The 16,965-nt window shown below is 39.4% G+C and overlaps 2 long non-coding RNA genes across 3 annotated transcripts in view; both read left to right on the top strand.

The window, feature by feature from the left end:
• Positions 1-4,623, top strand: part of LOC107313504 — a 37,927-nt gene extending 33,304 nt beyond the window's left edge. For both annotated transcript variants that reach the window (XR_001555018.1, XR_004307093.1), the window contains 2 exons: positions 2,804-2,913; positions 4,321-4,623. This is a non-coding gene — a long non-coding RNA (uncharacterized LOC107313504). The remainder of the gene's footprint in view (positions 1-2,803; positions 2,914-4,320) is intronic.
• A 2,756-nt stretch (positions 4,624-7,379) lies between these two features.
• LOC107313388 lies at positions 7,380-13,780 on the top strand. The gene is made up of 4 exons (XR_001554985.2): positions 7,380-7,778; positions 11,160-11,292; positions 12,014-12,108; positions 12,215-13,780. It is a non-coding gene; the product is annotated as an uncharacterized LOC107313388 (long non-coding RNA).
• Positions 13,781-16,965: the final 3,185 nt, after the last annotated feature.

Genomic DNA, 16,965 nt, shown 5'->3' with positions numbered 1-16,965 from the left:
GCCTTGCTCCTCAAGGAAAATGAGCAAAGCATATACTCTTTTCATACTTAGTGCAGCTAAAGTGGTGCTGGAAGGCTGTGTTTTCCAGGTAAACTAAATTCATTTTTCTGAACACTTCCTTGAATTACACAGTAATCATATAATCACCTGAGGTGGAGAGGACCTATGAGATCATCCAGCCCAACCTTTAACTGCAACAGTATAAGCAAAGAGCCCTTTGCCAAATATAGATGAGGCTATTCTTACTGATAGAATCAAGCTTCTAGCCATGGCTATTAATGAACAAGTAGTTTGAATCAAAGACATCTTTGCCTATTCACTTTAGGGAAAATGTGAGATGTGATAACTACTCATGTATCACTGTTTCTCTTACTTCTATCCCAGACCTAATTTACTCACACATGAATTATTTTAACTGGAATACAAGAATCTACCCACTTCCAACTAAGGATAAATTGTGTGTTGATATGGAGTTGATATGGAGCCAGGAGTTTCATTTTGCTCAGCACTTCCTTTCTGAAGGTCTGCAATGCCTTTTGTTAAGTCCAACCTGTTGAGATCTTCAGTGCTGGTACAGTTAACCAGGAAATCACTGAGTGCAAGGCATGCACTGGAGGTAGTTACTGAGTGGAATGTTTTAACCACCCACACAAAACAGTATCTCTTCCCCATTTTTCTTAACTGTAACAGTAGCTACAGAGCCTGAAAACTGTTATGAGTTATTACAAGGTTTTATTCCAACTTTTATCATTTCATTTCTGAAACGGTATCTGTGACTACACTCTCGCTGCCAGTCTCCTTTAAGTTTTATTCTGCTAATCACATGTGTTCTTCAGAAAACATTTCCACTGCTTCCACAGAATCTCCATGATTTCTACTGTTTTGGAGGACAAAACCTCCTGGGGTAGAAAGATGACCTCAGGAGGAGTTTCTCATAGACTGTTAGAGAGTAAATGACAAATGCAAATGATCTAGGAGAAGGTAGATCTACCTGCTATAAGAGAAGATCAGGTTCAAGACCATCTAAAGAACCTGAAGGTGTACAAGTCCATGGGACCCAATGAGATCCATCCACGGATTCTGAGGAAACTGGCATATTAAGTTGTCAAGCTGCTGTCCACCATATTTGGAAGCTCATGACAGTCTGGTGAAATTCCTACTGATTGGAAAAGGGGAAACACAATCCCCATTTTCAAGAAAGGAGAAAGATAAGATCCAGATAATTACAGTCCAGTCAGTCACACCTCTGTGCCTGGCAAGATCATGGAGCAGATCTTCCTGGTGGCCTGACTAAGTCACATGGAAAATAAAGATGAGGTGACTGATGGTAACCAGAATGTCTTCATCAAGGGTAAGTCATGCCTGACAAACCTGGTGTTCTTTTATGATGGAGCTACAGCATTGGTAGATAAAGAAAGAGCAACTAACGTCATCTACCAAAACGTCATTTTTTTACTTGTGAGGGTGGTGAGGCACTGGAACAGGTTGCCCAGTGAGGTTGTGAATGCCCTCTCCCTGGAAGCATTCAAGGCCAGGCTAGATGGGGCTTTGAGCACCCTGGTCTAGAGAGAAGTGTCCCTGCCTATAGCAGGGACATTGGAACTAGATGATCTTAACGGTCCCTTCCAATCAGGACCATTCTATGATTCTACAATTTTCTGTCTGTCATCTCAAAATGTAGTCCACTTCTGGTCTCCTGAAATCTATAGAAGTGATCCTGGTTTTTGCCATGCTCTCTACTTTCAGAATCCTGACCTCTACCACTTATGGAGCTGCAGCCACAATTACCTGCAGTATGGCATGTGATGATAACCTGATCATTTTGATGTGGCAACAGAGTGGTGATAGAGTGACATTTCCCAGATGTACAAGGAACACCATCATTACATTACATCAAGCTTTTTCCAGAACCTGTCTCCATGACTTGTTTTCACCTGGAACAGTGTGTGATTCATTGCTGCTCTCTAAGTAGTTAGGTGACAATGATTACTATAACATGTATGAAATCTTATGTTACAAGATCTGGATCTTACAGCACATCAGCATGGCTGCTCCAACACACCTGCTACTACACACTGGCTTTGGTTTTGAACTTGAGTTTGGTACTGATGTCAGATGGAGCATGATGAATGTTTAAAGAGTGACAGAACCCTACATGAGCGCTGAAAGCCTAGAACAATAGCAGAGTTCAGACATACATAAATATTTTTCAGGTAGTAGCACCTTGAAGAGTAATTACTCAGTACAGTGCTAAAATCCCTTTCATTATTCCAACTGGAATAAATACATATGTACTAATGTTAAGTTGGAGCCTTCTCTGGTGAAGGCTTTAACTTACACTTCCAGAGCTGCAGAGTTTAGCTAACCACTCTGCACTCTCTCAGTTCAGTTTCTGCAATTCTGAAATACTTTCCTCTGTGAAATGACAGTTGCCTTGGAAAGTACCACACAGAGTAAAATCAGACAGTTTTGTATAGTGGATCAATGAGAGTAGTTAAAGTGCTTCATATCTTTTTCTGCAGTTAGTGGTTGTAAGTAAAACAGTATGCAATTAATGATCTGTTAGCATTTGTTTGAGATCTAACAACTGAGCTGTATTTTTGACTAGGGAATTATTACAAAACTTCAGTTTGAAAACAATTTCCTTCCAGCTAACATTACAAAATGAGCAGGATGTGAACTTGAACGTCACTGTGTTCACCTTTCATCTGAGTTTTTTAACCGCACTATGGAAGTGTGTGAAAAGTGTTGGCTATAGATCACACTTACACTCATAATCTTTGTTGCTATAATCTTTTAACAGTAAGTCTTGAACTTAAAGTGATGGAATTGGAGAGGAAGGAAAAAATGACTTCCGGAGAACACTTGTGCAGCCTTATGCAAATTTTTACACTTCATGCCCAACATTTCAAGGTAAGGCTGAATTTATTACAAAGCTTTGAATCATGATGTATCAAAATTCACATTCAAGATGAAAAAGCTGATGTATTCTTTGTTACTGTGGCATAAATACTCCTGCGGTGATGGATGAGAAGATACTGCCCAATGAACTGTAGTTCATTAGACTGTAGTTTAAACTGGTGTTTTGGAAACTTGTTTAGGAAGTTAGTAATAAAAAACTATGTCATCTCTTAAATTCAACATAATGCATTTTGAAAGGAATGTTAGTTTTTCCATACCAACCAGTGCACATCCTTCTCTTTTCTTAACACAATTAGAAAGGAACTGCCAAACATTACTGCAGTCATTCAACAAAATAAATCTAAAATGAAAAGCATTTATCTGTTAAAGAATAAATAAAACCAGATATTTTTCTCTATTCATTTTTTGAGTATGTGATCACAGAATCACAGAATATCAGGGATTGGAAGGGACCTTGAAAGATCATCTAGTCCAATCCCCCTGCCAGAGCAGGAACACCTAGATCAGGTCACACAGGAGTGTCTGGGCAGGGTTTGAATGTCTCCAGAGAAGGAGACCCCACAACCTCTCTGGGCAGCCTGTTCCAGTGTTCTGTCACCCTCACCATAAAGAAGTTTTTTCTCATGTTTATGTGGAACCTCCTGTGTTCCAGCTTGCACCCATTGCCCCTTGTCCTCTCTGAGAAGAGCCTGGCTCCATCTTCCTGACACTCGCCCTTTGCAGATTAGTAAGCATTAATGAGGTCACCCCTCAGCTTCCTCTTCTCCAAACTAAAGAGACCCAGATCCCTCAGCCTCTCTGCATAAGGAAGATACACCATTTCCTTAATTGTTTTTGTGTCTCTATTCTCTTTTGTACAATTGAGTGGCTGGAACAAGAAACCTAGGCTGAAGAAGGCATAGGAACAGTCTAGCTTCCCTGAAGCTGCTTACCTCAAACTATTATGAATAGTAGTAATATAGCCTAGAAAATTACTAACTGTAATCTGTTGTATGAAGCATCAGACATGCTGTATGGACTGGCAGATAATATCTGAAGGATTAGCAGGGATTGTTCTGAAGCCTTAAAGAACTAAAGTGTCATCAAATAAGCTGTGAAATTATAAGACATAATGACATTTTTATTGCAGAAGGAAAGGTATCTCTACTAAGCCTTGTATAAAAACATTTAGATCATCTCATTTCTTGGCAAATTCAGTCACCTTGGCTTGTTCTACTAGCTGCAATGAGCATGAAGTAAGGAAGTGCTGGACATCTTTACGAATATGCCAACTCCCTTAACTATGACATGGGCACAAAACAATGCAGATAGCAGGTACTCAGTTATGCTCAGGAAGCTATCAGATCATACTGTTATTATTTCTAGTTTACTGCAAGTGCTGTAACTATTGCATTGCAGATGGAACATTGTGCTGCATAGTATAAGGAGAGAACAAGCAGGCTGGAGACAGAAGAACAGTAATGCAAGCAACAGGTGCCTCGTGTCTTTCAGGCTGTGAATATGTCTCCCAGCGACACTTATCTACAAAAGGTAGAGCTCCAGTATTTCACTTCTGCAATTTTGCTGTTCCCTAACCTCAAGCAGACGTGCCAGCATCACTCACTTACAAGTGAATCATGTGTTGTGGGGACATCCAAACGCCATTACCATGTCACTTTACTTGGAGAGAGGAATTTTGTAATGAGTTCCAGAAATACAATAAAGCCCTACCGCATTATTTTGCAATCTCTTTGTGTTGCACAGTGTCTTCCCTGCCATCTCACTTCTGCACTACTGGCACGCAAACACAACACTGCCATTTTGAAACATCAGTGGTGATCCCTCCTTAAGAACAGGGCAGCTTCCTGCCTAGGAACCACAATGGGCATTTTAACATTTCTTCTAAGTGAGTACTATTGCTCTGAGAAGATAACGTTTTCCACCTAAGAGCCTGGCACAGCTCATTAGTGAGTTAAGAATAATCATCCATGAGGTTGCATTAGATACTCTCTTTAAGCATAAAGTCCAGCAAACACAGAAGTCAGAAATAGCAGACAGTGGACATATGCAGAATTTCTGACAGCACTTGCAGTCTTAGATTACATCTTTGAGCGTGCAGTGCAGCACTTACACCAGGTTGTAAAACTCCAACACCAGACAGCAAATATCCTGTATTCCTAACTCTTCAAGAGTACTTAGAATAACTGTCCACTTAAGAAAAGCAGGGCTTTTTGCACACTGCTGCAGAAGAAATGAATACAGATGGCAGTGACTCAGTGCACTCTGCATGCTGCCCACTGCTAAGCTGCAGCTATTCCAAGTCCATGGAATGTCTTGCACAACTAGCAGATAATTACTCTTCTCTTAAGCATGTAAGAGGCCCAAATTGCAAATCTGAGACCAGAATCTGGACATTCCTGTGTCTGTTGGAATAGAAACATGATCTGAAGCCCCCTCCAAAGATTTGAAAAGACTGTGAAAAGAAAACACGGAATTGTCATGGTAGGAACTGCAAAGATGCAAAAAATGAGATTTTCACTGTCTAAGGCAATTCCAGAGTAAATTAACTACCTCTAAAATTTGGAGTTTATTTTCTTGTGCCTGACTTTCCCACTATAAAATGACCTAATTGCAAAGGTAGAAGCCACCTGTCTTCCAGGAGTTAAATTTGAGTTAGCATAGCTCTTTTCCAGAAGTTCAGAAAAAGAAACACTTTGATGAATGAAGTTAGTTTAAGAGCCATAAGAAATTAGTGAACAATGTTTTTCTTTTAGTAAAACACGTGTATACTCAAAACAAAAGGAAAAAGGGAAGACGGAATTGCTGTGGGTTATGTAATTCAATAAGTCACTTGCACAGTTCTTAGACATAACAGTGCAGCCCTCAAACAATGCAAGTTAATCTGGGTTTTGTGTGATTGTCAAGTAGATTTTAAAACCTGGGTTTAGAAGACCTTTGAAAAACGTTATCTTGATTCTTCCCATTGTGTTTGAACATGTGCAATTAAACAGTATTCTCTTTAACACTGCTTCAAAACAGGACTTCAAAACATTTTATAACAGATTCAGAACTCATAATGTAGAAATGCAAGAACTTTTTTTCTTCCATTCTAAAACATATTTACCATATCATCCTCTAGGAAGGATTCCAGCACTACACCCTTATTGTTTCATAAACAAGCTAAAACAGCAAATATTTATGTTGTATTTTGGATTTGTCCCACACCTTAGGGCCACTAAATTTAGCTACAGCTAATAGCCTGCTTTTTTGTTGCAAACTGCTCTGTTTTCACAGTAATGCTAGTGACAGATACTAGTTGGAAGCAGACTATCTTGCCAGAAATCAGTGCATCTAACACTGATGATGACTTATCTCTTTTGCAGTACGTGACCTGCTACACTACTGGGGATTACCGGGGTCTTATTCACCCCACTGAAGTCACTGGAGTGGTTTCCCTGACATACCTTTCACTTTTGAAACTGAAGATTCTTTCCCTATCTCACATGCCTTAAACAATATTGCTTAAGCTAAAAACACTTATTAGGACTTGATTTATGTATGTGACATAGTGCAGGTTTCATGAACTTGAGCATCAAAGGCTTTTATGACTACCCTGTAACTTTTACACACATGCAATTCAGCATTCTTGAATTCAAATCTTCTGTTCTGCCTCAGAAGGTCTAAGATAAGCAAACATAACAGAGATCTGATCATTACATGACCATTCACTGAAATCTTTTACTTCAAAAAGCCTGAGATCAAGCTCTGCAGTGGTAGACATAAGAAAGGAGGGGATGTTTTAGGAAGCTACGGATGGAGGGAAATTATTAGTAACGCTGGAAGTAAATAAACAGAACCCACTGGAGTGCTTCTTTATGGAAACATGGATTGCAAAGAAAAGAATCTTCTCTGTTACTACTTGAATCCCACTACATAAACATCTTTAAGTGTTGTTTTCAGTTAATATCAACCTAATTTAAGACATCTAGATGGAGAGAGCAACCAGAAAATGCACACATTTGTGTAAACTGTCCTCTACTAGTTCCTCCATGAGGATACCTGCCTAGTGCCAGATACTGGAGGGATTTTAAATCACATGTATTTGTTACTGGCTTGGTCTTGTGTCTCTCATCATCACTGGCAAAACTGCCTAGTGCTGTGTTGTATGGTTACGTTGTTTGCTGCCTTTGGCTTTTCCTGAAAGCTGAAAAATCTGTGATTTTCAGAGTGCACCCGCAGTTTGTTCTCTAAGCCAGGTTTATTTAATTTTCAGAAAAGAAAGAATGCAAAAATACACCCTCCATGACATCATACACAACAACATTGTTTTCACACACATTTTGATAGGCATTTATTTTTTAATACAACACAACAGTACACTAGCAAGACTTTTTAGTAGCATCAGAAGTACTATCAATGAAATGAATGTGTAAAATGTGGAATAATACTTCAATTATAATTCTTCTCCTGTAGGTTTTGAACTGCATGTTCAGAAGCCTTTCAATGTATTTTAGGGTTCTGGACTAAACTGTGTTTTTGAGGATTGCTTTGAACAGGAGTAGAATATTCTGATGCCCATGTGATGTTCAGAACTGGTGACAAAGAAGTGCTCATAATCTGTTTTATGAGAAATAGCATCGTTTATGATACCAGGTTGAAAGTAATAAACACTGGCAAGTTACTGCATGCATAGATAAAACATTCAGGAAATAGCAAGCTGTTGGCTGACTCATCGAGAGTTCTCTTTTCTACACAGCCGCTCCATTGTATTGTAAAGCCTGTTCTGGAGTTTGTACTTGCCCTGTTTTTCTGTGTCAGTTTCGGGCACATCTACCTGGTTCTGGAAGTTGTCCCATTATCCACGTGGGTCATAACTGGTAAGAAGCTTATGTTTTACAAGAAATACATGTCACAAAGCAAACTGAAATGTCAAATGTATAATAGACAGTGATGATCTTATGCCAGGACTCTCAACAGCGTCCTCTTGTACCACTTGCTCCTGTGTTGATCCCTGTATTTCACATAATGGCTTTATTTGCTGTCCACTCATTGAAAACAGCAGGCAGAATGAAAAATAACGTCCTTACTTCTTGTAGGTGATCCCATGCTGTCAAGCCTCCTAAGGACTGCAGCACGCCAGAATCTCAGTCGTTGTAGGTACTGATAGATCCAGCAGATAAGAGCTCAGATTTACTTATGTGACTGCAGTATCCAATGGGAAGAGAATGTTTAACTTTTTGTGGTCTAGCCATTAATTCACTTGAAAGCTAAAATAAAAAATATTCATCTATTCACATCAATGGCAGAAGAAACTTCTTGCATTTGTGACACAAAAGGTTAGAATGGACATCTATTTCTAGTTTTATCCAGGATTTGGAATTTTCAGTCCAGAATTTTTTGCCTTTAATAATACTTGGCCATACTAGGACTAGTGGAATTTTTCTTTCCAAATGTTTTCTGTGGCGTCATTCTACCTTTTTTGTTCAGGACCAGTTACCCTTTTAATCACTGAACTGTTGTAAAGCCTGTAACTACAGCTAAACTTTGTATGGTCTTTACCTTCAATTATTTCTTGCCTTGGAAGATCTCTCAGTAGCCCACATTATGGTTTCATTCTCTCTTTCACATCTGCTCCCATCGCCTCAGAAGTCACCCCTTTGACAGGGAAGTGTTCCTCAGATGCAGCTCACTGGCTACTGGTGTACTGTGGAGAGCTATGACAGATTCATCCATCTGTCCATCTCATCTCCCTCCAGAAATCAAGTTTTCCCCCTTGAATCTTTCAGACAGGTGGTAAGGCAGCAATACTATGCATGAAACCTCTGCTCCCAGAAACCTCAAGTTTTATCCATCACTGTTTCTTTGCTCAAATAATAGCAATTTTCAGAGCATGTGATGTAGTGACTGCAGGCACTTACGCAGCAGATTTGCAAGCATCCCTTTCCAGGAATCCCTCACTCTACCCATGGGTCATGAGCCTACAGTTCCACCTTGAGGCCAAGGCTGACACAGAAACTTTTGTCAGTGACATTAAGAGTTTACCTTTAATGGTGAGAAATAAATCACCACTTCCTCCAAAATCTGTGTGTCTAGCTCTGCTCTTCTTATTGAGTTCATTCCACCTGACCATTCTTTGTGTGTAAGATTGTTTTGCTCTCACCCTGGAAGCTACAGCTGTGTTGTGACCGAAGTTCTGCCCTAGCAATATCTCTAGTTGTTATCATATTAGTGTTGCTAGATACAATCACATATCCCCAAAAAAGTTACTAATGGGAGACTTAACTGATGCTTAACATGTAAATTAGCTTCTGAAACTGGGAATTTTCTCTTTCCCAACTGGCTTCATGCCAAACAGCACAGGTCTCAAATCTGTGGCACTCAAACCACTTCTGTGATAGAAAAGTGTTCTGCCTTTGTTTCCAGACTTTTATTCTTCTACATCAGTCATTTCTCCTATGCTTTATAAAGTAATCTTTGTTGTTGGACACAGATTCCCTCTGGGAGCCCCTATCACTTGGGGCCTCTACCTGCCCACTCCCTGACTACAGACACCTCAGTAGGTCCTGAGCCACAGCTTCTCCAAGCAAAAGCTGGCTTAACCCTCCCCCAGTATTACATACTTAGTCTTGAGTTCAGTGTCTGTTCTTTGTTTGTTTGTTTGTTTCTCTCCTAACATGCCTGATATACTTTACTGGGCTGTGCTTTCCCAAACTCTAAGATCTACCTTTCTAAACTGGGCTTCTTGTTGCCGTTTTCAAGTCTAAGTACCAAGACATGTTTACATGAGAGGTCTGACACATTCATCTTCCTTTTATTTTTTCAATATTTGATGACTCTTTACATTTCAAAAGCTATCTTTAAAAAGGCCTAATAGCCTTCTTGAGACTGTTCAATTACACAGATTTTTAAAACAACTTTCCATCATAAAAATAACTGCTAAACAAACCCTGCCCACCAACGAGTCAATAAAACATTCTCAGCAGGCTTTTAACTCTAATACATAGGTGCTGACAGCTCTGACACCCCCTCAACCAGCATGAGAGCAATTTTATTCCAGCTCTGCCAAATGAAATGTAAGATTTTGTCCAGACGAGCTCTCTCAGCCAAATAGCATCCTTGGGGCTACCCCACCAGCTGGTACTTCTGCTCTACTGCATCTTTATTATCCTAGGGTTACAGAACAGAATCTGCTCCAGAATTCATACGTTTCCCTGTGTTATTTTGTTGTTGGCATAAATTAGACAAAATTTTTAATACTGATGCTTATATTTGAATGGTGCTGGATTATTTCTTTAGAGATCAGGGAAAAGGCTCAAATGCATAATCAAATGTGTATAGTCTAAAGCGTGAAGAACTAAGAAACAAGCTCAGTGTAATAAATGGTTTGCATATCAAGTGACTGTCATTAATGTATACCACTTACATAAATCTTTTGAATACAGGATTGTTTTCTGAGTTAATGTAGCAAAGAAGGGTTGCAATAAGATGTTTCTTAAAATGGCCTTTGTGGAAAATACTGATAAAGAAAATCAGAAGATGTTGGGGTAGAAAACACAAGAGCTGACATAAATAATTTGTACATTCACAGAAATCTCTGACCAAAACAAACAAACAATAACAAAAACACCAACAGCATTTTGCTTGTCTTTTCGTTTCTAAACTTAAAATGCATACAATTTACAAGATAAATTTAAAATAGAAGATTCTACTTCTAATGAACATATACTGCATTCAGTCAAGAAAGGTTTCTCTTATGAGAACACTTTCACAGCAAATTATCCAAATTATTATTATGCAGTAGTGCAGAGGCCCCAGCAGCTTATGAAAGTTAATTGTTGCAGTGGTATGTACAACATGACTACAGATTTATGTTCTAGGATAAAAAGAACCAGAAACACAAGGGTTTTAGTGCTTTACTTCAATTCTTTTTAATTACATTTGACTCTACGCTTGTGTTACTGTGATGAGAAGGTCAAAAGCAGTTGATATAAAGCTCTCTGAGTAAATACACCCTAGATGTACTGTCAAGCACAACCGCTACTGGGAGATGGAGCACAGTAAGAGCAACCACCTATGTAAATCTGTGCGCGTTTTGCTGCAGAAGCCACAAGATGTCAGTGCAGGCTCACCATGTGAAGCTGCCTGCAGCACAAGCCTGACCATCAGTGACTCCCTGCTCAACTGTTTCCCTGTAGCAGTTTGACTACACAGCACATCCCCATCAGCAGCTGTAAGAGATTATGCTTTTTATTTTGCAGCGTGGAGTTACGCATGTGTCTGCAGCATGGAATCCATTACACAGGGGAAAAAAAAACATGTCCTTTTGGTGTGGAGTGGGCAAAGCAGAAGGATCCAGTCACAGGAAAAATATCACCTCTGATGACATTTCAGGTAACAAAAGTGGCTGTCTGTGAACAGCAGAGTCCTATCTCTTTCCTAAAACACTGCTGTTTGTAAAATCATAGAATCAAATGATCACAGACTGGCTTGAGTTGGAAGAGATCTTAAAACCCATCCAGACACAACCCCCTGCAATGGACTGGTTGCCACCCACCAGATCAGGCTGCCCAGGACCTGATCCAACCTGTCCTTGAAGACCTCCAGGCATGGGGCAACCACAGCTTTTCTGGGTTCTTATTTAAGAGCAAATTGATTATGTCACATATCAAGGGAATGATACCAGGTTGAACATTTGGATCACTTTTGTAGAAAGGGCCAATGACCTGAGATTCCTCAATTTCAAGTTGCTTTACTAGATATTCCTTAATTTTTCAGAAAGGTAGCTGAAATGTATTGCTTTAAATCAAAGCATAAAAATGCAGTGCCTGCTCCTGCAGCATTACCAAACTGACTGCTACAGAAGCATGCAGGGATTGTGCAGCTATGGGGTAGTTTGGGTGAGGAGCATTTGGCTCCCAAATAAATTCCTCCAGTAATATCTGGACATTTACTTCTCAGGCTCAGTTCCTGTTTCTGCAATATCTTTTGAATAAAAAGTCACACCTGAAATTACTTCCATTCTTTCACCTGTTCAAACCTGTGCTTTCTGCACAAACCTGGGTGAGCATATCAGGCAACTTATGGTCCTAAAGACACTCTCATTTCTCTATAGCTTTTTAGCTGATTGCACTTCCTCTACTTGGAGACAGCCTCTGTCACCCAGCAGACCATGGTTACCTGATGTGAGAACTGCCTTCTGCAAGTGTGGTATGGTTCCATACTGTGGAGTGCATAGTGTCATCTGGGACAACACCATCCCAGAGGATGAATTTGCATTTCTAGACAGCAACTTGTTCAGATTCTTCACTTGCAGGAACATGTGTACTGGCTGGAAACAAGGCATTGCCGGCAGGGCTGAGTGGCATTTTCATGTGGATCAAGTTCCAGACTCAAAGACACACCCTGTGAACAACTGAATAGGGAAGAATCTTTCCAGAATTTCAGTATCTCCTAAATAGTTATTAACTTGAGTATGTTACTTTACACAAGGTATGTAGTTCACAGTCCAAACCAGAATGTGATTTTACACACTGCTATGTTCCATCTGCCTCTGTTCTCATCTGGCTTTGTTATTCCAAAGTACTTATCAACTAGAAAGAAATTCATACATCTTCATCTAGGAGATCTAAATTTAACCTAATTTCCATGAATCCTACGGGAAATGTGTTAACCAAGCACCAAGATTTATTACTTCTGAATTCAGGACATTTAGTGCCATGCAGCACCACCGAAATGCTACCGCCTGTGCCACAGAGGTGGCACATAACTGCCACCCATAGCACACAGCATTCACTGTGCTCTAGGACCCTGCTTAGAAGAGTTGGAGTCTCGGATGGCTGAATGGAAAGAAAAAATGTGATCTATAAGGTTAAACACAGGGAGAAGAATATGAAATGACACTGTAAGTATGGAAATGTATTTGCTTTTTGTAACGGGTGCTAGATAGCTGAACTCCTCCTGAAAGAGTTATTTGGTATTGTAATAGAATTATGCAAGGATAGAGGGGATTTGGAACAAGCAGTTACCATGTCTATTAGGTAACTTCAGAAAGAAGAGCAAATAGAGCTAAGGAATTTCTATTTGTCAGAGGGAAGACTCAAAACTGAGGAGGTCTCCTTAGACCACCACACAAGGCAGGACATCACACAGTCAGTCCTATCTGTTCTGCTTTGTACTTTCCCCTTCATAGTGCTCTCCACGTTCATGTGATATTTTAAAAAGCAAAATAACACCTAAGTGCTACAGATCATTTCCTACTGTGCGTTTAGATATTTAATGCATTACAAAAGGTAAAAAGTTCTCTCTCCAAGCAGTTTTTGTATACTCTGGGGATGTTACTTGCTTACCCAGTCAGTATTCAGTATGGATATGAAAGTTTTCAAGTTTCAGATTTCAAAGTTTCTCTGCGAGCTTCCCAGCAGCTTGATGTATCACTCAAGTTAATTGTGCTTAGTATCATACAATGAAAAAGTGTCTGCTTTGCAGGGACACCAGGACACAATGTGAAAAATGTCTGCAAGGCACAGCAACACTGAGCAAAGGCGAGTGGGCAGCTCAGACAGGCGGGTTGCAATTGCTCTGCATTCCTTCCATACCCCCCGCCTCTGATTCTTCACTTCATAATTGCATAACAAAAAGTCATGAATGCTTTTTCTCGTGTTATTCTTTTTCAGCCTCAATGCTTTCATTACTCTAAAGGTTATATACAAGGGCTGCTCTGAAAGTAATGCCTCCTGTTTTATGATGCTGTCCCACAATATCAGAGGTGGATGTTGGTGGTATGGTAGTAGGGGTTGAACTGCCCTGCAAATACTGTTCCATTTTGTTGCTGTGTGACAGATGGCAGCAAAGGGGCAGTCTGACAAAACAGTGTCTGACGTAGAAGTGGTATGGAGCAAAGGTGTGTCATTGAATTCTTCCATGTGGAAACAATGGCATCCCTTGACATTCATTGATGCTTCCTAACATTGAAAGAGTCCAACTAGTGGATTTAAGCACAGTGAGGCAGTGCATAGACCTGGAATTTACATGAAGGGTATTTAAAGAAGTTTCTAAACTTCACTGCACAGACAAGGACCTTTCCCCCTTGGTAAACTACTCCTCAGTCTCAGTAGAATATCCACTAAGAGCAGTTTCTCCCTCTTCTCTTAGTCTTCCCATTTTCTTGCAGTTTGTAAATTCTAGTAATGCTGGGTAGCAAGGTTGTCAGCCTTTATTACAGTTTACACTTGGTGCTCCAATACAAAGCATTGTCTGAAAAAATAGTACTTCGTGTTAGCAAGTATGAACAGAACGATGTCTAGACATTTGTAACCACTTAAACACATATGTAAACAATGATAAAGTGTTTGTGTGAATGCTTTTTCACCCATATCCAACCCTAGCATGAAACCATTTAATATTAGGAGGTTTTTGCTTCATAGGGAATATTCAGTTTCAATTGCTATGAAGGAATATATGTATATTTTATATATATATATATTTCACTTTATACATAAAAAAGTAGCTTATGAGTACTAGTCTGAAATTTGCCAGAGATCTGCATGTGGTGCTCAGGGACATGACTTAGCAGTGGGTTGTTAGAGTTAGGATAGTATGGTTAGGTTGTGGTTGGACTTGATCTTTAAGGTCTTTTCCAACCTGAGCGATTCTATGATTCTGTGATTCTATGTGATGTGGGTATTTTTAAAACAAGAAGGAAATAGATGAAGAATCCATGTTGTAACTTACCTTCTTTTAGATGGAAGTAATTAAAGAAAAATCATTATCATGATGGAAATAGGAGGCAGGTGCAATAGTCACATGACCTGCAATGACCATTACAGACAAGTGACCTGAGCATAAAAGCATTCTGTTTGGTGGGTGTGAGGAAGGGCAGGTGGGGTTTATTTTTTGTGGTGCTTTTTTTGTGTGTATAAAAAGAGTATGTAAGCATACCAGGAGGTTTTTTGGTCTGGAAACCCTGAGAACAAGGAGGAAGGGTCTAGAAGAAGAAGGCTGGCTGGGTGTGATAGCAGCTTTTTTTTGTGCAGGATGCTTTCTCTGGTTCTGCCCTTAACAATATTTATTAGCTCCAAGCAATGAAAGTGCATGTATGTTTTTATGATGGTCTGGACTATCAAACACATGAGTTAACAGGACATATGATCAACACTAAGCTATGATGCATGACTAATGCTGGTTCAGTCTGTTAAGTAAGACCTGCCCCTCTAACAGTTTGCTTACAGGGTTAAAGGTGGTGCTGCTTGTGGGCAGGTTTCTACTCAGGCAAAGGTTAGTGCCTGTGACACATCAGTTCTTTCAGCTGTGTGGAATACCATAGCTGCTGGTGTATGTAACACCACAAACAGCAGGTTCCACTCCTCTGTTTTATGAAGAGTTTCACAAAAAGTTATGTGTGAGGAATTATGGTCTAGAAGAGACTGCCTTGTATAGGCTGTACATTTTGCATGTTTAGTGATCTGAGTTAATCATTAGTCATCGTTTCTTAATTTCTATTGTAGGCCATGCTTATCAGCTGTGTCTGCAAAACACAATGCTACACAAATATTGCTGTTGACACTTGAGTACAATGACAGAAGACAGTCTTGTTAAAGAGTGGGTAATCCTTTGCAGGGTAAACCCAGTTGTTCTGAATTCCCTCATTTGTTGCTGTTAATGATGCCTCCTGGCAATTTCTATAATGTAAAGCAAAGAATTTGACTGGGAAATTCAGATCCTGTCATTTGAGATTCAGCATTCTGTCTCAGAAGGTCGAAGAAGCTATTTCCACATTTGGAAACGCTGATCTGAAGTTGTCCACAAACAGCTGTTTGCAAATGATATTGAGGACTTTTTTTTCTGCTTCACAATGAAAAATATCTCTGGTGAGCTTGTGTATACTTTGTTTTTCAAAACATTGCCACTAGAATACAGCATGCCTGTACGACTGTGCTATGTGCACAGTCTTTACTGTGACTGCATACTGTGAAAGTGGAAACTTTTGCTTTGTTTTTTGTGGGGCCTTTTTTGTCTTTTACTGTTGGAGATGTTGTTCTATGCTTAGCAGTCTGTCAGTTAATGATTTGAGACCAGGTTATTAAACAACTGGACTTCAACTTCCAATTATTTATTAACCAAAAATAATTTGCATTAATCATGTAAGAAGCCAAAAATAACCATAGTCTCTAAGGTCTCAAAGATCACAGTATTCCCTGTGATATTCTGTCCAGAGAGAAAAATACAAACATTTTTTACCCCCCCTTTTTTTTTTAACCATTTCATAAGTATCTTGTGATGTTTTTAGACTTCTAGTGCACATGAAGTACAATTACTGAGAAAGGTGAGCAACGATACTCACTCTGCTTGTGAGGTTTTATTATCCTATGAAATGAACAGGAATATTCATTTCTTTAATTTACAGTAAACTAATCACTGCTTTGTGGTCTTAAAAACATTTTTTTCCTGTGTAATTTTTACTCCCAGCCTACACCAATCAGCTTCCACTAAGTGCCTATCAGTTAATTACATGCGACATTAATGAGATCAGATCTAGATCAGTGGTACAAGTAGTTCAAGTATGAGAATGAAAATGAGACACAAACCTGAGCCATGTTCCCCAACTGTAAAAATAACTTCACCTGGTTTAAATGGAAGTGAGCTTTATCATCCATTATTACAGGTTTTTTATTATCATTATTATTTGAGAGGCTTGCATGAATCTAACTAGTAAGTACATAGTGTTTTCAAAGCCTTACTAGTAAGTGTAAAGGTATCTGTAATAACTTACCTGAATTTAAAATTAAATGATCACCACCCCACACAACCCAACAACAGCAGCAGCTGAACACCTTATATGTTGGTTGTTAGCATGAACACCAAAGGGTTTAAACTCTCATTATACTTTAGAATACTTGGATACTTTCTGATACCAAATAGCTTCATGGTGTCAGTGTCTAGCAGGGTGGCCCAGCTGTCAGATATGGATGGATTTGATTTTATCTTGGTTTAGGAATTTGAAGGTAGGCTCTGCTTTTTCTCTACTTTAATCCACATCTGTCAGGAGCGTGTTCAGGTGTTTGAAAG

This window comes from Coturnix japonica, chromosome 4, assembly GCF_001577835.2.
Source record: "Coturnix japonica isolate 7356 chromosome 4, Coturnix japonica 2.1, whole genome shotgun sequence".
In the NCBI taxonomy this organism is placed as follows: domain Eukaryota; kingdom Metazoa; phylum Chordata; class Aves; order Galliformes; family Phasianidae; genus Coturnix; species Coturnix japonica.
Note: the sequence above shows the minus strand (reverse complement) of the source record. Positions and strands in the feature narration are given on the sequence as shown.